At 38.6% G+C, this 27,963-nt stretch overlaps 1 long non-coding RNA gene across 1 annotated transcript; it reads right to left on the reverse strand.

Annotated features, from left to right (window-relative positions):
• Positions 1 to 185: 185 nt before the first annotated feature.
• LOC117013727 (uncharacterized) lies at positions 186 to 27,318 on the reverse strand. Its single transcript, XR_004421368.1, has 3 exons — positions 27,229 to 27,318; positions 5,172 to 5,386; positions 186 to 239 (listed from the first exon to the last, which is right to left on the reverse strand). It is a non-coding gene; the product is annotated as an uncharacterized LOC117013727 (long non-coding RNA).
• Between the last annotated feature and the right edge of the window lie 645 nt (positions 27,319 to 27,963).

Raw genomic sequence — 27,963 nt, forward strand, 5'->3', positions numbered from 1 at the left:
TGGGGAACAGTGTGTTTCTCCAGGGCCCATCAGTTCCAAGTAATTGTCCTTCAATCTAGTTGTGGAGGATGCAGCACAGCTCCAAGTCTAGTCGCCGTCCTCAATCTTTAGTTGCAGGGGCGCAGCCCACCATCCCACGCAGGAATTGACCCAGCGACCTTGTTGAGAGCTCAGGCTGTAACCAACTGAGCCATCGGGCCGCCCCTCCTGAGGCTCAGTGGCAGCTCGTTGTCTTCAATCTAGTTGTGAATGGACATAACATATGAAATATCATTCCATTGCGATTGTAAACACTTATGAGTCAGTGAAAATGTCTCCATGCTTCCTGGATGAGACCCAGTTAGAAGTCAAAGAGAAGGCCTGATTGCTGTGATTATATGTTTGGATCTAATTTTAAAATATCTGTAACCTTACAACAAAAATATCCTGTGGTTTGGGAGGAGAGTACATTCTTATTTAGGAATCATCCTAAAGATTAACAGTTACTGAACAACAAAGCCTCATCTTTCACACACATAATTCTTGTTGGGAATAGGGGAAAAGAGGAGAGAAAAACAGCATAATAAGAATTGGATGAGAGGAAGAGGGAGATGTGGTCTGACAAAGCATATTTTTAAAGCCTCCTTTTTTAATTTTAATTTTTGTAATGTTTTGCTCTTGCAGTCTTAGAAGAAAAACAAAGTGAAGAAGTAATTTTCCTCTTCCTTTCTGTGAGGAAGAAACGCTGGACCTTGGGCTCTAGATACCTGGGTTCCCTCACCCTGGAGGGAGACAACAGTTTATTCAAGGGTAAGGAGGTTGTCTACTAGGCCACCCAATTTTGTTTGGAAAGTCTGTGCCTATGAAAGAGAAAAGCCTGGAACTAGGGATGGGACAAAATGTTTCCAGAGAGGAGGGGCCACAAGGTGGGGGTGCTGTGTGAACTCCTGAGGACTGAGGACCAAAGTCATGACATTGGGAGCGCAGGCCAGTCCCAGAGACCCAAGTTTATGACAGTGGCCATCGATGCTACCATTAGAGGATATCTGCTGCCTCAGGGTACAGACGGGTAGTACAAGGTGGCCTGGGCACAAAGCCAGGCAAGCGAGACCTGCTTCAGAGGGGCAAGGCCACTGGTGGCCTCAAGGAGGGCTTCTTTTCCAGTCAAGATTCCCTAAGACCCTAGTCAACATGGCTGCTTTAAAGTTGTTATAATCTTCCCCCGCCCCGCGATTTTTTTGTTTTTATAATTTTAATTCTGAGATTATTTTTCTATGCCTAACTCATTTCATTTATATTTGGCTCTAATTTCTGAGGAAAATATTGTGCATATTGTAAGACAATTTTTGAATTGTTTCAAATGTCACTGGGTTAATACTAAATTTAATTATTAAAAGATATGCAACAATAGAACATTGTGTAAAAATTAATTAAGCCTCCATTAATTTTAACTTGGCTAGTTTTTATTAAACAAGTGACCTTCATTAACCTTCAGGTTTTAAACATTGTCATAGGCCCCTGAAAATCTCGCAGGTCCTAGCACTCTGACTCTAGGATCGAATGGATAAAATATTCCTGGATGTATCCCAGAAAAAGGGAAGAGGCTAGAAGGATGACCAACATTCCATATGTTACCAACCATGTTGAGAAGAAAGCTCAAATCAGCTTTAATTTGGGATATTAAAGAAATGCAACATTCCTTGTCTCTAGGTGTCACGGAGGTATACACGCTAAGACACACACTGAGGAGAGTGGGGATAGGGGTGATGGGCTTTAAAGGTTTGAGAAGCTCTGATCTACTCAATTCTTGTTCCAAGGATCTCTAGGCAGCATCAAAGGTGTTAACTGGGGCGGGGGCGGGGAGAGGCTCTGGCTGACAGCTAATAGGAGGTGCTCACACACCAAATGGGGGCTACTGGTTCCAAAAACGTTTTGAATAATTGCACAAGTCAAATTTTGAAGTGATTATCCTCCAAAACTAAATATTTTTCAGGACAAAATTCATTTAGTTAAATAAATGCTTGCTAGTGTGCTTTATTTTATTTGATTGTGTTATGCTTATTGCTTGTTCACTTGTGGTACACAGGTTCAAATGCTGGTTTACAATAGGATTTCTTAAATTAGCACGGTGGCTGTGCTGCAAAGTTTTAATTTTGTTTACAAAATGCAAATTTGCACACCACATAAAATGAAGTGGTGGCTTTGTCTAATGGCAAGGAAGTGAACTATGCAGGCTTATTGGCCCAAATCTATTTATTATGTCTTCATACCATACTATGTTAGGCACCAACATTTCCTCCACTTCACCCCCAACTATGTGCTAGTCCTTGCTCTCAACAGGTTATGTTCTTTTTGTAAGAGAAAATGATGTACTGTGTTATCCCAGTTCCCCTAGAGCCTCAGGCAAAAGTAGTACACACACTTTATGGTTGGGGTTGGGGTGCGATACCAAGAAGCAAGAGCAAGGGGAAAGGGAATCCAGAAAAGAGGGGAAGCAAATACAAAGTGGTCCATTCCCACCTGGCCACATCTATACCACAAAACACAGCTGGGTGCTCAGTCATAAACTTCACCTCTCAAGCACCTGTATGGAGACACTGCATCTCAGAACAGTTCATGGGAGGAAGGGGAGGGAGAAGAGAGAAATATTTGTTCGCCTGCTTCACATCTATGCTTTCTAATTGGAAAAGTTCACCCCAAGGAGCACTAACTCCCCCATACTTGCCAGTGTGACCTGGCCCTCTGGGCAGCTGCTGGACATGCCAAAGCCTAGTATGTCAGCAGAGGGGGCGTCCTCTGAGGGAGGGAGCTATAGCTCAAGAAAGAGGTGGCAGGAACCCGGGCAAGAAGCAGAAACACTGCCGCCTGCCTCCCTGCAGTCTTATGGCTGCATGGTCACACCAGTGCCTGTGACAGATGCTAAGAAGCTCCCGCAGCGTCGTGCCTCAGTAGTGACAATGATTCCCCAGGGAAGCAGACGAGAAGAGTGTGGGTGCGGTGCTACTGAGTTGTGCTATGAGCACAGGGGTCAGGGAGCCCCGCTGCCAAACTGGTGAAAACACAACTTCCGAGGTGAGCTCGCTGAGAGTCTCCCTCCAAGAGGTGTCAAAATCTCCTCTCCACAGCCTACAAGATTCTGGTTCATGCAGGCAGTCTTCCCAGAGGGTCATCATTGAGCAGAAAGCCTGAGACCTCTGAGAAAATCTGGAAAAGTTCATAAACGAAGTTTAGTACGTACTCCACCAGAAAATAATGAGGTCGATGCAAGGCAGTACAGGTACATTCCATAGACATCTTGCCAGTCAACAGTTTCCTGGTAAAATGCCTCATGCTTTCAGCGGTTTTTAGTGTATTTACAAGGTTGTGCAACCATCACCATTAACTAATTCCAGAACATTTTTGTCACCCCAAAAGGAACCCTGTACGGATTAGCAATCACTCATTTGCCCCTCCTCCAGCTCTTGTCAACCACTAATCTATTTTCTGTTTCTTTATTCTGAATATTCCAAAGGCGGTCATACAATATGTCTATGCCTTTTTGTTCTATTCAGGCCCTCATTGGATTGGATGATGCCCACCCACATTGGTGAGGGTGGATCTCTTTAGTCAGTCCACTGAATCAAATGCTAATCTCTTCCAAAAACACCCTCACAGACACACCCAGAAGCAGATGTCTGGGCATCTCTTAGGCCTGTGAAGTTGACACATAAAATGAACCAGCACAGCTATATAGGACATGCAAACTGCACATGACTGCATACAAAGCAATCGCTAGTTAATAGTGGCATTAATTTTTGGAGTAATTAGAATGTGATGCTTTGAGCAATTTACGTCTGAACACAAAACATTTTGTTTATTATGTGTAGACTTTTTACTGTGTAAAGTGACATTTCAGGAAATGCGTAAGCATTGACCAATGGCCATTACAGCTTTTTCCCATTTAAAATAATGGCCAATAGAAGCCACTTAGCGTTTGTTGCATATAACATCTGAAATGCAGGACTGGGGCACTCATGCTCAGAGGAGATGCTTATAATCCAGTGTTCTACTCTAGGTCAGATCCCTAGTAGAAAAAGAGAGAGCCTCGAACTCGAGCACTGTAGTAGGTGGGAAGCGCTTCACTGAAACTGTGAGCGGAGAGTGTTCAGTGAGGAGGAGGAGCAGAAAGTGAGGGGGCGTCACTGAGGTCTGTGTGGGAGGGATGGAGGGCTCCAAACCCCTGCCATGCAGCTCGCCACAGCCTAATCTTCTGGAGCTACCCTCCACCAGCAGGCACTCGAACTTGTCTTTTGCTGAAATGATCCTGGGACTACAGGAAATGGACTCTGACCATATATGACTATGACAACTGTTCACTAAATAACTTTGTCTTCTGAAGTTTTAGAAGTCAGAGATACAGACATAGCAATTTATCAGCTAAGTCACAAATCCTTAGTAAGCCATTTATAAAAGATCAATCCCAACAATGCAGTCCTAAAACAAACATCAAAACAGAAGATATTTTTCTATTTCCCAGGGTCTCAACCCCTTTCACCCCCTCAGAACACACGAGGGATGTGACACGCCCTCTCCAGTTTCTGGCTGCCTGGGCAGTGCTTCTCCCCTGGGCAGCAGGCTCCCAGGGCTGCTAATGACGCCTTGAGTTGGAGTGGAGGGGCTGGGGTTAGAATTTGTGGAAAACGCAGAGAGACAACTCCTAGGTGATTCAGAGACCCTTCTGTGGCCTGTGACTGCACCTCTCCAGCATCAGCTACAGCGTAATTGACTAAGGGCCCCAACATGGAAACCCTGAGTTTGGGTTGAGGCCAGGCTTTCAGCAGGATGTTCCCAGCCAACAACTGACTGCTGCAGGGACACTAAGCACCAAGACAGGCTCAGTCCTGGGAGACATGGGTTTCACCGGCCCATGACTTTGGCTGGAGGACTCCCTGACAGCCTTGCTGGACCTACTTTAGGCTGTAGGTGGTCTAGGACATTTCCACCAAAACTTCCTGTCTGTCTCCTTCCTTGATTCCAACTTGCATCACAGTTTGATGGCTCTCCTAGTTTATTCTCCTCCCTCCCCATTTTCTCTGACACAAATGTTTCCCTTAATAAAATCCTTTCATATCTAATCCCATCAAGGATGCTTCTCAGAGGACCCAAACAACACACTTTCTTAGTTTATAATCACTAATTTAGATTCTCCTTACCCAGAATTTCTGGCACTGCCTCAGAGGTAGAAAACTTATAATCATACTCAGTTGTACATGTTCTTCAGAATATTCCTCTAGCCAGGGGGCTGCTTTTCTATGAAGATATCTGCTACTCTTTACAATGTGTCTTCAAAATAAGCTCTTCCAAACTTAAGTATTCAGCTTTCAGTTAATTAGTAATTATTCTCTACACGGTGACATATCCACAAAACCTAAAAAAAAAAAAAAAAAAAGCAATTAGTTTCTTCTACTCTTCCCTTTTCAAAGTAAGACCATCAAAAACACGTTTATTGGGCCGGCCCGGTGGCTCAGGCGGTTAGAGCTCCATGCTCCTAACTCCAAAGACTGCCGGTTCGATTCCCACATGGGCCAGCGGGCTCTCAATCACAAGGTTGCCAGTTCAATTCCTCGAGTCCCGCAAGGGATGGTGGGCTGCGCCCCCTGCAACTATCAATTGGCAACTGGACCCGGAGCTGAGCTACGCCCTCCACTACTAAGACTGAAAGGACAACAACTTGACTTGGAAAAAAGGCCTGGAAGTACATACACACTGTTCCCCAATAAAGTCCTGTACCCCTTCCCCAATAAAAAAAAAAATCTTAAAAAAAAAAAAAACACGTTTATTTTTCAGTTACATTTTTGCTCATTTGAGATGTTTTTTAAAAACAAAAATATTTCTAGGTTCTAAAACACTGTTTACTGATGTGGGGAATCTTAACTTTGATTGGGTCCAGAGACCCTTCAGGGACCAGCACCTGCCCCAGAGAAAGACATAGGCATGCAAAGTTTTACACAAAATTCCTACACTCGGGGTATTTCTAGGCAAAGGAGAATTTCAGAATGACCCAGTTGCCGCTCTTAAATATTTTTTGCTTCCTAGTCTCAGCGGTTTTTGAAAAGGGAAAGTCAAATTCGATTTTGAAACCATGTGTAAGTCAACAGAACAACAAATGTTAAGTCTACATAACTTATATTTAACTGTGACGATGATTTTTTTCACATAATTTTTTTCACATCAACTGTATGAAGCAGTTGATGGGGGAGAGTGCAGAAGATAATGTAGGAATATGGAATGCAGGCTCTGGAGACAAACTCCTTGAGTTTAAATTCCACACTGTCATTCCTTTAATATGCCAAGCATTCTCCCACCTCAAGGCCTTGACACTTGTACCCTCTTCCTGAATGTTCCTTCTCCCAAATATTTGCGTGGCTCATTCCCTCACTTCTTTTGCTCATTTCTCAAATGTGACCTTATCAGAGAGACATTCCCTGCAGGAGCCTACTCTCTACCCTGACTTTGCTTTATATTTCTTCATAGAACTTATCACCACCTGCCATATAATCTATTTATTTACTGTTGGTGTCCTCCTGAAAGGATATAAGCTCCATGTAAGCAACAATTTTGTGCACACACACACACACACCCATTAACCCCACGCTTGAACAGTGCCTTACCCATGGCAGGTACTCAATAAATATTTGTTAAATAAATTGTAGAACCCACAAGTAGTATACATTTTGGAATGTTTGTACAGAACAAAGACTACTCCTGATAAAATATCCTAAATTACTTCTAAGAGTATGCTATTCATCTTTTAATAAGACTGTTAAATGACTTTTCAAAGCAAATACTCTTGTCTGCAAACATATAGTATGGAAGTACATGTTGATTTAGTTATCTTGGGATTCCAATTAAACTTCTAATACAAAAATGTATCTGAAAGTTCACAAATAATTACAGCTGATGCTTAAATAGTGCTGACTACTTTAAATGCCCTCCATGTACTAATTCACTAAATCCTCTAACAGTCCATGACACAGGCAGCTATTATCCCCATTTTACAGATAAGGAAGCCTAGGCACAGGAAGTTTGCAATCTATCGGACAGCACTAGTTAGCAAAGGCACAACCAGGGTTCAGGCAGTCTGGTCTAGATCCAAGCTCTTCACCACTACCCTGTACAGCCTTTATAGTACATGAAAGAGGAAAGCTGGAGGGTGGGGAAATATGATGTTTTCCATTACTTGTATTTTCTACTTACGGTGTGAATATAACACTGCTGTGGTTATTTATAGTACCCCAATTGAAGAAAAAAAATTAAAAGGTTAATTGCTTAAATCACAGACAATCTCAAAGCATTAGTAAATAATTCTCATTGGCTTCCTCTTTTCTCCACCTCCTAAGATATATATATATATATATATATATATATATATATATATATATATATCACCTGTGAAATATCACCACAGTGAATTTTCAAAATACCCTTAAAGTTCAGTCCAAATATACACTTTTCATAATAAAAGCAATTTGCTTGGAGAATTGTTTTCTAAGAGAAAGTAGCAAAGTTATTATAGCTTTGGGCATGGATAGCCCCACCTGCCTAGAATAGTTTCTGAGGGGAGAACGGAAAACTCTGGGAAAAACAATCTTGGGACCACAGCTTCTCCATTCCTAGTTTGTGCTTCTCTGGTCAAAATGATAAGGACCTCTGAGGACATCATCAGGTTCCTTTCTGAAGTAGACTTCACATTTTTTTACATATTACAGACGTCCAGTAAATTTGAGAAGTGGATTTACTCTGATCATTAACTTTGTACAATATGCTGTAATTTTTGCCATACCCATCTGGCAAAACAAGTTGATAGTATTTCCATGTTTCAAACCAGGTGTGAAATAAATTTAAGGTTTATAGGGTAATGAGTATCTAAGCCAGGTTCTTGGATGACCATGGTTTGCCACTGCATATCACATGCCAGGAATCCACGCAAACATGTGGATTTCAAGTGCCTTAGCAGATAGCTAGTTGTGTATCCTGCCAACTTTGCTTCATTTTCTGTTGCAAATGAAAGGTGTGCCAGTAAGTGTCTGTGGATTTGCCTGAATTGCACTGCATTCTTTATTTATACTAGTAATTTTGGATTTCAGAAGAGTGAAGGTGTTGAAAAGAGTTCACAGATTTTCAAATTTTCTATTACCATTTTTAAAGAGCAAAAAATTTGACATTTCTCCTGAAGCAGCTGCTTTAAATCACTATTGATTGTCTTGACATCTAGTTCTAGAAGTAAACAAAAGTCTTATCCTACAAATGTTCAAACCAGAATTTAGTAGAGATTTTCAGACAACCAGATCTATTCTTAGTTTCCAAAAAGCTCATCAAATCTTGTGCTTTACTGGTAATCCACATTCCTAACGTCACTGGTTATCTCCATCTCACTTTCTTTTGAAAGTAAGTAGAGTATAAATAAATTTCAAGCACATTTTTTTAAGTGCCTTTGCATTATAATTCTCAGTCTCATGTCCATGGAATGGACAGTGTGGTTGGGCCCTCGGCACTTCATTTGTCCATTCAAACCCCCAGTTTCCATTTAGGGATCCATGAGCTTCTAGAAAATCTGATTCTATCCTCCATGCTTGAGATTGAGCTAGGGACTTAGGCTAAGCCAATCAGAACATTTCAATCTCCTAGCCAATCAGATTCCTCAATCACAGTTTGAAGGGTGGAATGTGGAAATACGAAGCCTGAAACTACTGCAAATGTTTTGCTACCGTGAAAAAAGCCAACCTGAAAAAGAAGGTAACACTTGTGGAGGACAGAATTGAGAATATCAGGCAGGAAAAAAAGCCAGATTACTGATGACATCAAGAACTTCTAGATTAAACCCCCTGAAGCCTAACCTACTTCTGGACTGCTCATTTACATGAGCCAATGAATTCCTTGTAATGTTTAGACTTGAGTTGTGATTTTTGTTACTTATAATTCAAAACTTTTAGAAATTCTTTCGCAAGGTATAAACTGTACACAGAGGCAGTTCCTTAATATTAGAACCTTACCTGCTCCACTTTATGAAGTAGGATGCTTTTGACTGCGACCATAGAATATCTATCAAGCAGTAGCTTAAACGATAAGATTTGGGACCATCATGTTGTACAACGTGAATAGTTCTCCCTGGAGTGTCTCTGATAAGGCTATTTATAGCACATAACAAGAAGTTCAGAGGTCGGCCTGGTTGATGCATGATCAGTTAATTTGGTAAGCTTAACAAGATCATTAAAAACCTAGATTTCTTCTGCATCCTCAGTGGGTTGGCTTGGTTTCTTATAGTGCCAAGATGGCTGACAAGGAGGAAAACTTTTTCTCAGATGTGCCCTGCAGAATTTGTCTCATATCTCATTGATCAGAAATGGGTCACCCACATAAAAGTAAAAATGAATGGAATTGAGCAAATTATAATTTATATTTTTGGGCTAAGGAGGACCCCCCTTCCCTGTGCATATTGCCACATGATAATCTGAAAAAACTCAGGAGTTCTTAACAGGGCTTCATTGCCAACTAAGAGTATTTGTCAAGGGTATCATCAAAATCTGTTACAAATTGTTTACGTTCTACTTTCACAAAAATATTCAAAGCAGAATCATACGGTGAAAAGAAAAATGTGACATTCAAATTCAAGTTTTTATGTTCATTTTATTGTATGCCAATTATACCTCAATAAAGCTGTTAAAATACTCAAGTTATTAGTAGTGGCATTGTAATTCTCATGCCTGATCCATGTTTTAATACCAAAACACAAAGTCCCTGCACCTGGGTGAATTCAACATCAAAGATATTAAACAGAAGAGGATGCTCAGTTAACCTGTTGCGCAAGCAAGGTATATCAGATGTGGAAGTTAATATCCTCTTAATATCTTCTTTTGAGGAAAATAAGTTGGGAGCCAGACAGTAACTAAAATACCTGTTTCATATACTTGTGATTCAAAACCTAGTTATATTTTTGAGACCAGAAGCAAAGTTGAACCCACAATAACTTAAGATATGACATATAAAAGAAACAGAAAAAAAATTAGACAGGCATAGAAAAGGAAATTGAACTAAAGAAAAGGGGAAATAGAGAAACGAGAACAATAAAAAGTAATTATTTTTCAAAAATTTTCTTTGCCTAGCTACCATAAAAAAACTCACCCAAATATAAGTGATATATGTTTTCAGAGATATTGCTATTCATATAATACTTCTTTTGAGTTTTTTAATATCAGTCTCTCACTATAGAAATTATGTTTGCCATAACTTATTTATTCTGCGTTAAATTTCTTTAGCAATAATCAAAGACATACTGTGGGTTTCTGTGAATGTTCTGATGTGTGGCTTTCCTTCAGTTCTATTATTTCGAATGATATGGTAGTTTTTCTGCTCCCCCAGAATGGATTCTAGTAATGGGAAATTTGGCTTTGGCTAATATTTAATACCTTTACTTTTCTAATAACATGCTCTTAGGTCCCATTTATTTCAACACAGCTCTCCTGCCTTTTTATTACTTTATTGTTTATAATATCAGTTGCAAACTCTGGGGGAAAAATAGGTCAGTATAGAGAAATTCTGTCTGTAATTATCGTGTCATATAGTAATAACAATTGTGTTATGACTTCTCTTTGATATAATTCCGTTTATATTTGTTAATCAAAAGTTTATTAACAACATGCTGCAAATTGTCGCTCCTGGGATGCATCATTTTCTAGTGTCACATCCTCTACATTTATCTCTCTTTGATGGGGGTTACATTGAAACGTATTTCTTTTGGTCCACATGTGCTGGCTGGATTCCAAAACTGTGGCTGCAGTAATTTCAGGTGAATTTTGTCAATAGTATTTTGAATTGATGCTTTAACTGGAAAAACTGTCAGATGGTGGCTGTGATAGGCAGCCTCTAAAATAGCCCCCACTTATCCCCTCCTCCTAGTATTCATGAACTTGTACAGTCCCTTCCCCTTGAGTGTGGGCTAGACCCAGTGACTCACCTCTAATGAATAAAATATGGGGAAAGCGATGGGATGTCACTTCTGAGATTAGGTTACAAAAAGACTGTGGCTTCCATGTTGGGCTCTCCCTCTCACACTGTCCATCCCTCTGAAGGAAGTCAGCTGCCATGTTGTGAGCACCCAGTGGACAGGTCCACATGGCAAAGAGATAAGAGAGGCCTCCAGGCCAGCAAGCAACAGAGGCACCTCAATCCAACAACCCAGGAGAAACCGAATATTGCAGACAACCACTTGAGTGAGCGAGGAAGTGGATCATCCCCAGTCAAGCCTTCAGATGCCACCCTGACTGCAACTTGAGCCAGAGGCACCCTTTTAAATAGCATCTAGATAGCTTACCCAGAAAAACAGTGAGATAATAAATGTTTTATATTTTCAGCCTCTAAATTCTGAGATAACTTGTTAAGCAGGACTAGATAACTGTAACATAGCAGCCGATTCAGTCCTTTTTCCCCCACAAAGATTGGATTGAGAATATTGTAAATGGACTGTCAGCTCTGGTAAAAGGAGGGTAGTTCAAGATTATTAACTTACTTTTTGAAGTAGCCCTACTCCCTTTCTTTTAATGGCAATGGGGGTGGGGTGGAAGGACAACTCTCTGACTCCCCCACCACCATGTGTCTGTCCATTATTAGTATTTGTTAAATGCATTAGAGTCCATTTGTCATTGCCTCTTTTTCAAAACAAGTTTGAGGTGGTTTATATTAAAGAGCATTAAATTCAATAAAATTAATATTGAAATAGAAAAGCAAGGCCATAAAAAGGAGCTTGCATTGCGTTTATGGAGTGTGATGGTGGTAGGCCACATAATGGCCTGTCCCAGATACCCACATCCTAATCTCTAGAGTGTGTGAATGTGTTATGATACATGGCAATGGGGAATTAAGGTTGTAGATGGAATTAGATTGCTTACCAGCCGAGGAAATTATCCAGGATTATCTGGGTGGGACCAGTGTAGCCATAAGAGTCCTTAAATGAGAAACAGGAAAACAAAAGAGTCAGAGCCAGAGACTGGCATCAGCAGAAAGAATTGAACAGCCACTGCCGGCTTTGAAAATAGAAGGGAACACAAGCAAGGAACTCTCTTTTTCTCAGATTTTGGATCCTTCTCATTTTATCTGACCATCCGGCAAAATTTTAGGAGCAAACAGGCAGCAAGGAAGACTAATAATTTCAAACTACCTTAATCCTCTGCTTTTTCAGTATTGACTCACCATTTATTTTGAGAGGCTGAGTTGTGTGAAGTGCGGGAAGGACCCAGAAGGATGGTGCCTGTGGCGGTGCCTGGCATGGCTTCTCTGCTGTGAGAAGTTCAGCTTAGGCTCTAAATCTGCACGACCCATCCACGAGCGAAACAAAAGCCCCATTCGGAAAGCAAACTACACAGACCTGCACATCTTAGAAGAAATTTCAGCAATGATTTGTTCTCTTGGAGCAAACCTCCTTGGAGTTCTCATACCCACCCCACCATCTTATAAAAGTGTTCTGCCCATTTCCTTCCCGTCTTCTTCCACTCCAGCCACACTGGCCTCTTTCCTGTTCCTCCAGCTACCTGCAAGTTCCAGACTTTGTGTTTCTGTTTCCTCTTTCTGGTATGTTCTTCCCCATTGCTGGCTCACCCTTTGTAGCTCTTTGCTCAAAGTCATCTAAACAGAAAAGCCTCCCCTCTCCACCCTGTGTAAAATGTTCCTTCCCATTACTCTGTCGCCTCAGTCTGCTCTACTCTTCTTCATAGCCTTTGTTGCTCCCTGACATTTTCTATAGTTATTCTGTATGGTCTGTACCCCCCACTAGAACGCAGTCTCCACAAGAGCAGGAGCTCTGGGTTTTTGTCCAGCATCCAGGGTGATGTGAGGCATACAGAAAGCACACAACAAATATTTAATGAATAAACGAATGAATGGTTTCCAACTACCTAAAGTCATGTCCCCCAGAGAAGATTTTGTAAATAGGCTTTCTCCATCTGTCACATTTTTCACTGAGTGATATACAATCCTGTGGTTCTGAGAGTTCTCTGGTACCTGGGAGCTCCTTGCTGGCCCTCTTCTTGACTGGACTTGGAGTAGCCACGAATATGACCTGTGTGTGTGTGTCAGAGAATTGGTGACATCTGCTCCATTCACCTAGACTTTTACTTCTCGTCCTCTAGTTCCCTAATAAATAATAGGGTTCAGTGCTGTTGTTTTCATTCTGACTTTGGCCCCAATCCCTTTGGTCCAAGGATAAGCAAGTCCAAAATGTAAAACTAAATAAAGCAGCTATGCTCTATCCCTGCTCCACACTCTCCTCTCCACTGCCTAAAACTCCCAAGGGGGCTCCCCAAACTCCTTACTCTTCTGAGATCATACAATGTGAAGATGTCTGCCTGCAGACTTACATTATTCCTGTTGATCTCTCAATTTGGGGTCAATAAAACTCCTGAGCACAGTATACTCTGAGCATTTATTACCAATTTACTACTATCAGAGTCAAGGGAATATGTCTAAGGGTAGGAATTTACAGAGTTCCACTGTCCTTTCCTTTGGCAGAAATGTCCCATGGCTCTAAGTAATCCAGGGTCTGCTAATCCTTTCTCAGATACCCCAACTTCTGCCAAAAGGGTTAAGATGTTTGAATCCAGGCAATGTTAATGAGACAATATTGTCCATGAAATGGAAATAATGTCCTACATAGTCTCTGTCACAAAAGTCATACATGCTCATTGTAAAATTGTTTTTTAATCAAACACTACAGAAAGGAATGAAACAGATATGACTCACCGCTCCGATTAAGGCACAACTACAGTAACAGCTCTTTCATTTTCCCTTTATGCTCTCGGATAATCAGGAAGGCCAGTATCTCCTTCTTGAGGCTTCCTCTCCTCATTTGGCCAAGAACCCAGGACTTACTCTGGCAGAAATATCAGGCCTGCTACTTTCAAACAGGACAGTGTCACCCATGAATAGCTGACCTCTTTTTTGGCTGATTTTCTCGTGTTGCTGCCACTCAGGGTTGCTGTGGTGTCTATTGCCCTCACTGCGTCACACTCCTGACACCAGGTCCACATATTCACCTTACAGACATGTGGCCATTCAGGAGGGGAGGAAAGACAACAGGAGCTACTCCATAGAAAAGTTCCTGATCTGGGGTCCACACCCCCCCCCAGTATTTCACACCCCCAGTATTTCATCACAATTGATTTTCTTTAAAATTGTACACATTACATTTTGTGCTCTTACAAGTGTTATTCTGAGAAAGTGCCCATAGGTATTACCAGACTATCTAAAGGATCCATGGCACAAAAATGGTTACTAGCTCCTTCAAGAATGACAATTCTCTTGCTCAAAAAAAAAAAAAAAAAAAAAAAAATTCAGTATCTCCAGACATCCATCACATATAATATATAAAAAATAAATACCTCTTATAATTCTGCTCCTCGTTGTCTCCCCCAAGCCATGTTTTCCTCTAGGATTTCCTATTAAATCTGGGGGTCCTTCCTTGACCCCTCAAATGCCAACTCCTGTGGACTATACCTCTTAAATATTTCTTGAATCTGTCTACTTCTCTAACTCGCCACAGCCATCGGCCACCCTTCATCCCTTCCCAGGAGTATGGCCGTGGCCTCCCAGCAAATCCACTGTTCCCTTATTACTGCCCATGCCTGCCCCGGAACTCTTGACATTTAAGCAAAGACACGGTGGAGGTGAGGAGGCAAGTTAAGCAGATGGTGGAAAATCTGGTAGGGGAATCCTGTCCAGGCACAGGGAATAGCAGGGGCAAGGATCTCAGAAGGGAGTAGACACAGAGATGGGAGAAACGGCAGGGAAGCCAATATGAAGGGAGAAGAATGAATAGAAGGAGTGTGGTAAATAGTAAGAAGATAGGGGAGGGTGGACAGATCATTTAGGGCATTATAAGCCACTGTAAGAACTTTGGCTTTTACTCAAAATAAGATGGAAGCCATTGGCAGGCTCTGAGCAAGGAAGTATATGTTCGACCTCTGGTTTTTCTGTTGAGAATGAACTGCAGATGAGCAAGCGTGAAATCAAGGAGAGCAGTTAAGAGGTTTGGATTGCAATAATCCTATAACTCAGGGTGGTAACAGAAGTGGTCAGATTTTGCATATAGTATATTTTGAAGCTAGAACCTACAGGATGTGCTGATGGATTAAATGCAGAGTGAGACAAAAAAGAATCAAGTATGATTCCTGATTTTTGACCTGTGTAACTGGTAAAATGGAGTTGCCACTTACTGAGATATTAAGCACTATTAACAATGATGTCTATCTTTCTAGATTTGTTTTCCAAGGCACAGAAAAAAATGTTTAATTTACAAAAATACGATCACACTTGCTTTAAAAAATTCCACTATGAAAGTGACACGGCCTCCATATAGATATTCAAATAGTCGAGAAACAGTCATACAGTAAAAAGTAAAAGTATTCCCCAACCTCACATTTCCACTCACCAGAGGCAATCACTTTTAAGATTATCTTTTGTATCATTTCAGAAAAAAAAAAATTTGCATATACATATGTTTAGGTGTATGTTCTTTTTCACATTAATAGGATCATACTATTTGGAACTTATTTTTTATACTCATCGTTAATATTTTCCGTTAATATCATATATAGATCTACCTGTTTATTCCTAAGGTCTGCATAATATATCATTATATGTATGTACAATTATCCCCTACAGAGATATTTAGGTTAACTCTAGTGTTTTACAACCTTTTTTAAACAATGCCTCCACTACTCAGCCAGGTCATCAAGGTCAACATCCACGATGATAAATCACGTTGATAACATGTATACTTGATGTGATGTGTTCAAAATGACATTTTACCTCTGTGGTTTTCCTCCAAATACCCATAACTCAAGTCTAATCATGAGAAAAACATTAGACAGATTCCAATAGAGCGGGATACTACAAAATACTTGATCAGTACTCCTCAAAACTGTCAAGATAATAAAAAAAAAGGAAAATCTGAGAAGATGTCACAGTCAGAAAGAGCCTCAGGAGACATGACAAGTACATGGAATGTGGTATCCTGGATGGGAGTCTAGAACAAAAAAAATAAGACATTAGGTGAAAACTAAGGAAATCTGGATACACTGTGGGCTTTAGTTACTAATAATGTATCGATATTGGTTTATGAATTGTAACAAGTGTGCCATACTAACGTAAGACTTTCATAATAGGGAAACCTGGGGGCAGGCGTTTGTGGGAAAATAGTACAATTTTTTCAACTTATCTGTAAGTCTAAAACTGTTCTAAAATACAAAGTCTACTAAAAAAAAAAGTAATGCTTCAAAGAGAAGGCTTGTATATATCTGTTAAAAATAAAATTCAACTGAGTAAATATTAAAGATCTTACTGGTTTTATTCACTGATAAATATGCCCATAAATCAGGCAGCATCCAAGCTAGCAGATCGAAAGGAGCTCCAATCGGTTGTACAAAATGAAAGACTTTTATAAGCAGAAAGGAGGGGGAACGAGGCAAAAAGCAGATGGGTTATGGCAAAGTCACTTTCCTTTAGGGAATGGCAGGGGTCTGATCAGGCACATTACCTAACTTGTGCTGAGAAGGTAATTCCTGATTGACTGGGTTAAGACTCCATTTCTGGGAGAGGCTGAGACAGTAATTAAGTTTCAGTTTGCTGGCATGGGACTTAGCATAAGTCACTCCATTTTGGGCCTGTTGTCTTGTTTTTAACATAATTTTATATACATTTTTAAAAGTGGAATGTCTGAGTTAAAGCATTTCTCCATTTAATTTTTTTTTTTTTTTAAGATTTTATTGGGAAATGGGAACTGGACTTTATTGGGGAACAGTGTGTACTTCCGGGCCTTTTTCCAAGTCAAGTTGTTGTCCTTTCAATCTTAGTTGTGGAGGGCGCAGCTCAGCTCCAGGTCCAGTTGCTATTGCTAGTTGCAGGGGGCAAAGCACACCATCCCTTGCAGGAGTCGAACTGGCAACATTTTGGTTGAGAGCCCACTGGCCCATGTGGGAATCGAACCGGCAGCCTTCGGAGTTAGGAGCATAGAGCTCTAACCACCTGAGCCACCGGGCCAGCCCCTCCATTTAAACTTTTGATAGGTATTGCCAAACTGCCCTACTAGCAAGATACCATGTTCCCCCGAAAATAAGACCTAGCTGAACCGTCAGCTCTAACGTGCCTTTTGGAGCAAAAATTAATATAAGACCAGTATTATATTATATTATATTATATTATATTATATTATATTATATTATATTATATTATTACATTATATTATACCCAGTCTTATAGTAAAATAAAACCAGGTCTTATATTAATTTTTGCTCCAAAAGACACGTTAGAGCTGATGGTCCGGCTAGGGCTTATTTTTGGGGAAACACGGTATGTGTGCAATTTGCTTTTTCTCTTCACAATGTGTAGTAGCCATGTTTTCATAGATCTACATTGTTATTTTTAATGGCTCCATATTCTCTTCTATGGATATATCTTAGTTTATTTAACCAATTCCCTATCATGAAATTTAGGCTGTTTCTGATATTGCAATATACATTTTGTCCATCTTTGTACATGATACTTACTTAGGATTAACTACTGTAAGTGGAATTGCTGAATTCAAGGCCTTCCACATTAAGAACATTCAATATATTGCCTAATTAACCTCCAGAAAAGCTATATCAATTTACATTTCCACCAGTGAAGTCTGTATCCTCACACTCTCTCACCAACATGACTTTTTCATCTTTGCCAGTCTAACAGGAAAACAAGTCATCTCACCTAATTTGCATTCCTGTGATTGTTCCTAAGTCTAAGGTCTTTTCAAAATGCTTATTGGTCATTTGCATATCTTCTTTGAATTACCTCTTCATGTCCTTTACTAATTTATCTATCAAGTTGGTTACATTTTTCATAATTTACTTGCAAAAGCTCTTTATGCATTAAGAATATTAACTTTTTTCTGCCATATACGCTTAACTAGTTTCTCCAAATTTTCATTTTATCTGGTTTTGGTGTCTTTTGATACACTCAATCCTTTCTTTATGATTTCTGGTTTTGGTACATGCTAACAAAACTTCTTCCTTCAAAGATTATATTTTCTAATATGTTTTCCTATTACTTCAGTGTTTTCATTTTTATTTATAAACATTTCATACTCCTAATCTTAGGATTCTTCCAGAAGCTCTACTCAGTTTTTGGTCCTTTGACTGCCTCTTCTAGAATTAGCAGATGTCCCTAGCAAAAAGCAGCCCCAAATGAGCTGACATTTCTCTCTATGCTTCCATCTTCTCCAAAGAGAGACACAAAAAGAGAGAAAGGAGGGAATCGATAGATAGATAGGTAAATAGATAGATAGATAAATAGATCATCTTATTCTCAGGAGGAAGTTAATATCAAAGTTATACTGTTTATCACCTCGTTCATCGTAACTGTTGATTCCTTGTTTTAAATATGTATTTACATTCTCTCTCATTTCTCCTGTCTTCCTTTTAGAGTTTCTTCTTCTTCTCCTTCTTTTCCTTCTCCTTCTCCTTCTTTCTCTTCCTCTTCCTCTTCCTCTTCTTCTACTGGTTATTGTTATTGAGAAATAAAGTTTCAAGAAAAAGCCATATCTTTATTCATGCCACTCATTTTTGCCCTTCACTAGAAGGATGAGCTTTAGATTTCATTTTTATCCTGATTGTATTAACCTTTAGATGTTAAAAAGGAAAAAAGGTCCAGAGTTAAAGTTTCTATGTTTTTCCACCAAGAAAATAAAAATTGTGTAATGCTTTCACTCGTCCCTTTTCTACTACACTTCTTCCCACTACTATAATGTGCCATTTCCCAGGTTTTCTTTTTAAAAATCTGGATCGAAAATTACAGGTTCTTATTTTTAAGATTTATATTTTCATTTTCTATTTCAAAAATCCTTTTTAATCACTAAATTCTACAACCACAATTCAAATACTTATATTTAATTATAATTTTTACTGGTTTTATTGCTCACCACTATTTCTTGGAGACCACAGTTGTTTTCTCTCTTTTATTTTTTTTTCTTGAATTACTTTTCTGACTCACAGTATTTTGACTGAAATAATTTCCTAAAATACATTTTCCTTACAGGAAATATAAGTTCTTGCATAGTTAAAGTTCCCTTTTCGTCCCCCAATATGTGAATGATGGTTTAGCTAGGTATAGAATTCCAGGGATACAACTATTCCCCTCATAAGCCTGTAAAAACATTGATCCATTGTTTTCCATTACGTAATGTTACAGATTAGAAATTGAATACCTATGGGATTCACTTTATTTTGCATGGCCCTCTCCCCCAGAAATTAACATAACTCCTGCCTTCTCTTTTTTCAAGTCTTTGTTCAAATTTAACCTGCTCAGGGGGAACTTCTCAGACCAACTCTTTAAATTGCAATTTTCACATAACCTTCATTCCACTTCTTTATTTTCTTCTATAATACTTAACATCCTAACATATTATACATTTGTTTTGTTTATTGTATGTCTATATCTTCTTCCACCAGCATATAAGCTTCAAAAGGGTGGAGAGTTTTTTCTTCCCTTTAGCTTTATCCTTCTCATGAGAACGAAACTGGCGCTAAGGCTCAGCATTGGGAGACTGGTGTTTTAATTGTCAGGGATGCCTCTGACTACTCAGCTAGTCCTAAAACTTTCTAACGGGTATGTAAATAGGGAAAATGTAAAGAGAATCATTTTCCAGATCCTTAACTTCCATAGATATTCTTCCCCAACACTGATGTGCCTGAGTATGCCTGTGTTCATATCAGCCTTTCTCCCACTTTTTAAATAAAGGCACATCTCTCACCTATTCCAAGTCTTAACAGTGGAGCATTTCTTTGAGTGTAAAAACCTCCAGGGGGCTAAAGGAAGAAGTAGAATCCTTTAATGATTAATCGGGACATAGTAAACCCTTAGAGTTTCTTGTCTTTCCCAGCCATTCTGTGAAGAGTAAAGCATTATGTTAAAACCAGAGTATTTTGGCCTTGGAATTCTGCTATGTGGTAGTATGGTAGTGGGAACAATGAAAAGTCTCACATAAGGACTTGGTCTCTTCCATTTTCTGTCTACTGACAAAAAATAAATAAATAAAAATAAAAAAGCATTCTTCTGGAAAAATTCAGATACAACAAAAAGCAAAGAAAGAATCAATGAGGTATACTGAATGCTTAAAAATAAAAAGTTTCATTCACCCCATATTTAAAAATTCTTTTCAGCTATTCTAATATTCTTTTCTAAGATTTGTAGTTATTTCTAAAGAAAAGCACCGAAAACTTACCAAAGCTGAATAGATTAGTATATTAGTTATCTCTTGATGCACAAAAAGTTACCAAAACCTTAGCAGCTTAAAACAATACAGAGGGGAGGGGAGTCCACAGTGTGAGGGATATAAATGATAAACGTCTAAGAAAAAAAAAAAAAAACCTCATAGACAAGACAGACAATAGTTTAGGGGTTACCAGAGGGTAAGGGGGATGGGGGGTGGGAGATGAGGGTGAGGGGGATCAAATATATGGTGATGGAAGGAGAACTGACTCTGGGTGGTGAACACACAATGTAATTTATAGATGATGTGATATAGAATTGTACACCTGAAATCTATGTAACTTTACTAACAATTATCACCCCAATAAATTAAAAAAAATAAATTAAAAAAATAATAACCAAAAAAAAATACACATTTATTATTTCATGTTTCTGTAGGTCAGAAATCTAGCTAGAGTTTAGCTGAGTCTTCTGCTTAGGTTTTCTCACAGTTGCCAATAAAGTGTTAGTGGGGCTACATTCTCATCTGGAGAGTTGACTGCAGAAGGATCTACTTCCAATCTCACTCAGGTTATTGGCAGAATTCATTTCCTTGTGGTTGTAGGACTGAGGGCCTTTACTTCTTGCTAGCTGTCTGCTGGCCCAGCCCTCCGCTCCTTCAGAATGTTATCAGCTCTTCGAGGCCACCCACAGTTCCTTGCCACATGAGCTTCCTCAGTATGGCCAGTTACTTCATCAAACCAGCAAGGAGAGGCTCTACAGTCATTACCAGCAAGAGTCTTATATCACATCACATAGTCACAGAATCACTTCCCATCACTTTTGCCATACTCTGTTGGTTAGAACCAAGAGGAAAGGATCACACAAAGAATGGGAACTCCAGGTGGCAGGGTTATGGGGAAATCACCTTAGACATAGTCTACCACGGTGAATAATTGACTCTTAATGTAACTAAAATGTAACTAAGTTTTCTTAAACTACCAAGAATTTAAAGACTCAGTGGGTAAAAAATTATACATAAAACTTTACAAAGTTTTTTTTAGAATTGGTATATATTATTCAATATGGAATTATAATCTATTTTTATCAATCAGATAAGGAAATATTTACTTCAATTAAAATCCATCCTGATCTTATTTCATCTTAAAATGTTTGGTATTTTCTATTTCTTTTTCTTAAATAAATGCTGGTTGCTGAACTGATCATTTTTAATAGTATTATTTACATTTCTTTTTCTTTAAGTACATAGGAAGGCTTGATCATGATGTCTAACAAAATTAATGGAATTAATTCTAACTTCCTATATGGCTTTTATTTAGTTAATTCCAAAAGCTGAACACCAGCAACTGAGCCTACTTTTTATCATGCTCGCTACCTCATAAATAAGTAATATTTTAAGCTACAAATTACACTACATTATTATAAATTAAGTAATGAGAAATAGCAGTTTGATTTATTACCTTTTTATAACTTTTTATAGCATTGATAAATTAACTATGTTAGATCTGCATCATTTAAATCTTAGTGCTTTTAGTAATCTATCTTATAAAATGTGTTCCATCACCCTCTTCCAGTGTTTTTTATACTTTTTTTTAATTAAAGTTTATAGGGGTGACAATTGTTAGTTAAGTTACATAGGTTTCAATTCTGCAATACATCATCTATACTGTGTGTCCCCGAAAATAAGACCTAACCGGAAAATAAGCACTAGCATGATTCTTCAGGATGCTCGTAATATAAAATAAGTCCCAGTGCATCTTTTGGAGCAAAAATTAATATAATACCTGATCTTATTTTCGGGGAAATACGGTAGGGCATATTTTATATTATGAGCATCCTAAAAATTCATGCTAGGGCTTATTTTCTGGTTAGGTCTTATTTTCAAGGAAATATGGTATATCACATTATGTGTTCACCACCCAGAGTCAGTTCTCCTACCATCACCATATATTTGATCATTTTTACCCTCATCTACCACCCTTCTCCTCCCTTACCCTCTGGTAACCACTAAACTATTGTCTGTGTCTATGAGTTTTTGTTTCTTCATTTGTTTCTCTTGTTCCTTTGTTGCTTTCAGTTTTATATATTATATATCAGTGAAATCATATGGTTCTCTACTTTTTCTGTCTTACTTATTTCACTTAGCATAATAATCTCAAGATCCACCCATTTTGTCGCAAAAACCAACAACACAATTTAAAAATGGGCAGAGGACCTGAATACACATTTCTCCAAAGAGGACACACAAATGGCCAATAGACATGAAAAAATGCTCAACATCACTAATTATCAGAGAAATGCAAATAAAAACCACAATGAAATATCACCTCACCCCAGTTAGAATGGCTATCATCAACAAGACAAATAGTAACAAGTGTTGGAGAGGCTGTGGAGAAAAAGGAACCCTCATACACTGTTGGTGGGAATGCAGACTGGTGCAGCCATTGTGGAAGGCAGTGTGGAGCTTCCTGAAAAATTTACAAATAGAATTGCCATATGACCTAGCAATCCCTCTCCTGGGTATCTACCCCAAAAATCTGAAAACATTTATCCATAAAGATATACCGTGTTTCCCCGAAAATAAGACTGGGTCTTATATTAATTTATGCTCCTTTAGGGCTTATTTTCAGGGAATGTCTAACTTTTTCGTGTACAACAATCTACATGTATTCAAATACAGTTATGTCTTCTTCTTCTGGAACATCGTCATAATGTACTAAATGCGTCCACCTGGCCAAGATGTTAACTGGGCCTTATTTTCGGGGTAGGTCTTATTTTCGGAGAAACACAGTATGTGCTCCTGGGGTGGCTGGATGGCTCAGTTGCTTACAGCGCAAACTCTTTAACAACAAGTTTGCCGGTTCGATTCCCACATGAGCCAGTGAACTGCGCCCTCCACAACTAGATGGAAAACAACAACTGGAGTTGGAGCTGAGCTGCGCCTCCCACAACTAGATTGAAAAAATGACTTGAGATCCTAGAAAAACACACTGTTCCTCAATATTCCCCAATAAAAAATTTTTAAAAAGATGTATGTGCTTCTATGTTCATTGCAGCTTTATTTACAGTGGCCAAGACATGGAAACAACCAAAGTGTCCTTTGATAGATGAATGAGTAAAGAAGATATGGGATATATGCACAATGGAATACTATTCTGCCATAAGATGAAATAATGCCATTTTTCATATTACTTTTGAAATGCATAACATATTTAAATTGAAAAATGAGGTCAGACTTTATCTGATAGACAGGAAGTCTGACTGATGGGACTATGGCTGATGGGACTAACAAAGGTGACTGGTTTGCCAATTAGACCCCTCCACTATCTAAATGAAGAAAATTTTCAGGTCCAAGATTTAGGTGAAAATATGTTTAAATAATGTGATAAGATAAAAGCATTTTGTAAAACATATTGTATTGGCAAAGATATAGGAAATAAACTGTTTTTCAATTTTCCCAGTCTTCTCTGGGTTTATCAAGTTAATCAAGGTACATATCTCAAAGTGAAAGAGTAATAAATATAATTAATAATCATTTGGTAAGTCTTGATAAAGCCTTTTTGATATATTTCCCAGAAATTTGAGAAACTGTATGCCTCTGATGACTGGGCAACAAATCATTTTGCAAGTCATGTAGGTTCTAATTCATTTTTTTCACCAATTTCAAAGAGGATCTAATTAAATTGTCAGGTAATAGATGAGTTTAAATAATTATTTATTATTATTTTGGCACATAATTCATTATTACATAACTCCTTCCACTTTTGCTACATATTTATATGAATAGTATTTCTTAGCACATTTATCTATAAAAATGAAAAAGTAATAGAGCTAGTACAAGATGCTGTCTCATTCTAGCAATAAGCAATAATCATTCATAGATACATGAACTAAGCAGAGGGAAAATCCCAGTTATTTCCCTAGGAATTGAATTTCTAATAAAATTTTATATTTTATATTTACTAATTATTTATCAAAATGTATTATCTTCATGTTTTTTGGTTATAATAACTCTACCCAAAAGGAAAAATTTAACTCTTAGAACCTTATGGTGTTTGTCAAGAAGACAATTTTAAAATTTGATTTTTTTTTTTCAGAGAAGTAGGACAGAGTAAACAATAAAAGACTTTCATGCTTAAAAATGTATTACATGAGGGGTAAATTCTGTGGAAGAATTACAAATGGAAATGTGAATTCAAGGAGGAAAAAAGAAACATGCAAAAATTCCAACCATTTTGAAAGAACTTATTCATGAATATGTAAAGACATGGTAGTGAATATCAAATCATTATAGTATTTAGATTCCACTGGATACTTTTAACAGAGTGATGGAACAGTTTTATTTTTAAATGTTAGTATATTACAAAATGCCAAAAATTACATCTTTTGCAATTATTTAAGCTAATAGTGAAAATTTTTAGATGCTAACTTAAAAATGTGTCAGAGGGTTTATAGTTTTTCAAAACTAATTTGGGGGGGGGTGACTGGTTAGCTCAGTTGGTTAGAGCGTGGTGCTGGTAGCACCAAGGTTGCCGGTTCGATCCCCACATGGGCCACTGTGAGCTGCACCCTGCTTTAAAAAAAAAAAGAACTAAAGATATACTATCTAAACAAGGTAACTTGATGCAAAATAGTTATGATAAGTGCCTGGGTTCCTGAAATTCCACCCGGCTAAAACAGAATTTTCCCCCAGCACCTGGAGAAGCAGAAAGCCTGCAGACAATGCTGAGAGATCCTCCCCTGACTAAATGAGCTAAAGCAATTCACACCCAAGACCTTCTGCCTGCAAAGCCTCCCACAACTGGGTGAATTGTGATCACCACAAAGATATGTTCAAGTTTCAACTGATGGTACTGTGAATATGATCTTGTTTGGAAACAGTCTTTGCAGATTTAATTAAGATATAAATTAAGATGAGGTCATACTTTACTAGAATGGGCCCTAAATCCAATTACTGGTGTCCTTCTAAAGAGATACAGATACAGACATAGAGGACATTAACAATCTTTCTAAAATTCTTTCCTGATGTGCTACATAAATCCCTCTTCCTTAAATGCTCTTGGAAACCAACTTTGCCATGTTACTAGTTCCTTCATTCATTAATGTGTTTAATACCTTTTGACACATGGTCATTCTATTTTTGTATGAAAATCATACAAAACTTTTTTTAACTTTTGAAAATTGTGCTTTGACATAGAGCTGTTGTAAAGCTTAACTTATATAATATAAACAAGATTACTATGGTTCCTGGGAGATGACAGATGCTGAATGAGTGCGAGCTCTCCTTGGGCCAGTGCACATCAAAGCAATTGTGTTATGTGATTATTCTTTTCTTTATTCTCTTCCTATCTCTTCATCCTTCTTATTCTTGTCTGTTACTAAGGCAGACGTATCTTTTGAACATAACTTTACTTAAAGTTATGGGGCAAAATGTATGCTAACTCCAGAACTGGTAAATTTGAACACAAGTCTTGGCAATCTTTGCTGCACTGCAAAAGTTGTAAAATCCAAGCAAGATTTCTGCAAGTTTAAAAATTTGGGTAGTTTTGTGTTATTTTTTTAAATTGGGCAATATTGGGGAACAGTGTGTTTCTCCAGGGCCCATCAGTTTCAAGTCATTGTCCTTTGATCTTAGGGCGCAGCTCAGCTCCAAGTCCAGTAGCCGTTTTCCGTTTTCAATCTTTAGTTGCAGGGAGTACAGCCCACCATCCCATGCAGGAATTGAACCGGCAATCTTGTTGCTGAGATCTCATGCTCTAACCAACTGAGCCATCCAGCCGCCCCTAAAAATTTGTTTCTTTAATGCAGGAACAATGATCTTGATTTCTAAGACACTCAGGAACTATAAGTATAATACTTTCAAGAAAACTGAGTAAGTTATCTTCAATCTCATTGGGACACCATCATCTCTGAGCTTGTAAAGAACACTTTAATTTTCTAAAAATGGTGCCCTTTTCCATAAATTAATATGACCTGAAACAGGTATGAGTTCAAGCATTCACAGTCCAGTACAAGAAGCACACTGTATGGTTTCTGCACTGATTGGAATGGCTGGATAGAAGAAGAGAAAGAATCAAACCACCTGGGAAATTGGAGCCTGTGGAACTTTTTAACTTTGAGAAAAGAAACAGAGGCAGGTGTATGGGAAGAGCCCTGCAGAGTCATTCCGGATGAGCAGATAACATAACTATGCACCACACAAGGCAGAGATCATTCATTGGTTTATCTAACATTTGCACAGGGGCAAATTTTATTTCTTTCAGAAATTTAGTAACACTTTTTCCAAATGGTTTTTGAGGTAAAATTTACAGTGCCATATCTAATAATATTTGTGTTAGTAAATATTTAGTTTTATTTTTCTCTTCCTTACCATCAGCTTATTATTCTGTCCTTGATATGATTTTGAAAATAGATTTATTCTATTCATAAGACATTCGATAACAATATGTGCCCAAGTTCCACACCTAGGAAAATTGGACCACGGTAATTGCTGCCATCTTGTGGGAGAGTGAAAGAAATTCAAGATGCTATTATCTTCCTAAACTCCTTACCACCCTCTCCGATTAAGCATCCATGCATTCATTCATCCTTTCAGTCAGGCTCTGGCAAGACTCTAGGGACATAAGACAAGTAAAACACAGCCTGTGTCCCCAAAGCATGTGGCATGCAGACACAGTGTGCTGTTAAAACATTGTCGCAGGAGAGAGAACCTTTCTGGAGTGGTGGTGGCAGAGGGAATCAAAAGACCTTCCTAAGGAGGCATAATCCAAAGATTCATAGGTAGCCAGGCTGACTCCATTCTATGTGGCTTCCTGTTATGAAAATAATTTCCTAGACAGGATTTTTCTGCCCATTCCTGTTGGTTTTTTCTTAGTTGTAGGAAAAGAGACAAGGGGGAGATACAGTGCTGACGAGCCACCGAGCCTCAGAGAGTATGTGGAATATCCTTCCTTTGCCTCTCCAGATACATTCTCCACTCACCTTCACCTTGCTCTGTTCCCCAGAAGGCTGACCAGTGTGGACTGCCTCTATTCCCTCTCTTGCATGATGAGCAGGCATTGGCAGGAGATCTGCACAAGAAAGGAGAATGAGATCATGGTATTTATGCCCAGACTCTACCAGCCCCCATCCAGGGAGAGATCCCTCAGTGAAAGGTCGCAGCTTCTGCCCCCTCTTTCCCTTTCAGAACAGAGGTGGTAAACAGTACCCAGCTGTTGCCAGCCCCAGTGTGCTGCACTAATCCTTATGGTTTTCCCACACTCTTCCCACACCTCTGTAAATAACCCCAACTTGAATGTGCCATTGCTTTCCTCTTCCCTGACTGATATAGTAGAAATTAATCAATTATTGAATATACGAATTCTATATAAATGAATGAATTCAATAATTGAATGAATGAAGGCATGAATGAATGAATGAATGAGTGCTAGGATGCATACAAGAGAACTGAATGCAGACATGTAGAATATAGTAATATTTCATGCAGGAATAAGTGCATAATGACTAAGCAAATGAGTCATGTTTTACCCAGGTGAAAACATGAATGGAAGCATCAATAAAGAATGAATTCATAAAAGCATGAACTGATACCATTTTTAACCAATCTGCATGCCTGACTTTACCACTTCTCAAGCTCCCATCTACTAGAACACGTGCAAAGAAAAGGAATGACAAGCTTCTCCCTAAAATAGGGCTGCTATATGAAAACATAGTTTT

The sequence above is a fragment of the Rhinolophus ferrumequinum genome, chromosome 2 (assembly GCF_004115265.2).
Source record: "Rhinolophus ferrumequinum isolate MPI-CBG mRhiFer1 chromosome 2, mRhiFer1_v1.p, whole genome shotgun sequence".
Lineage (NCBI taxonomy): Eukaryota > Metazoa > Chordata > Mammalia > Chiroptera > Rhinolophidae > Rhinolophus > Rhinolophus ferrumequinum.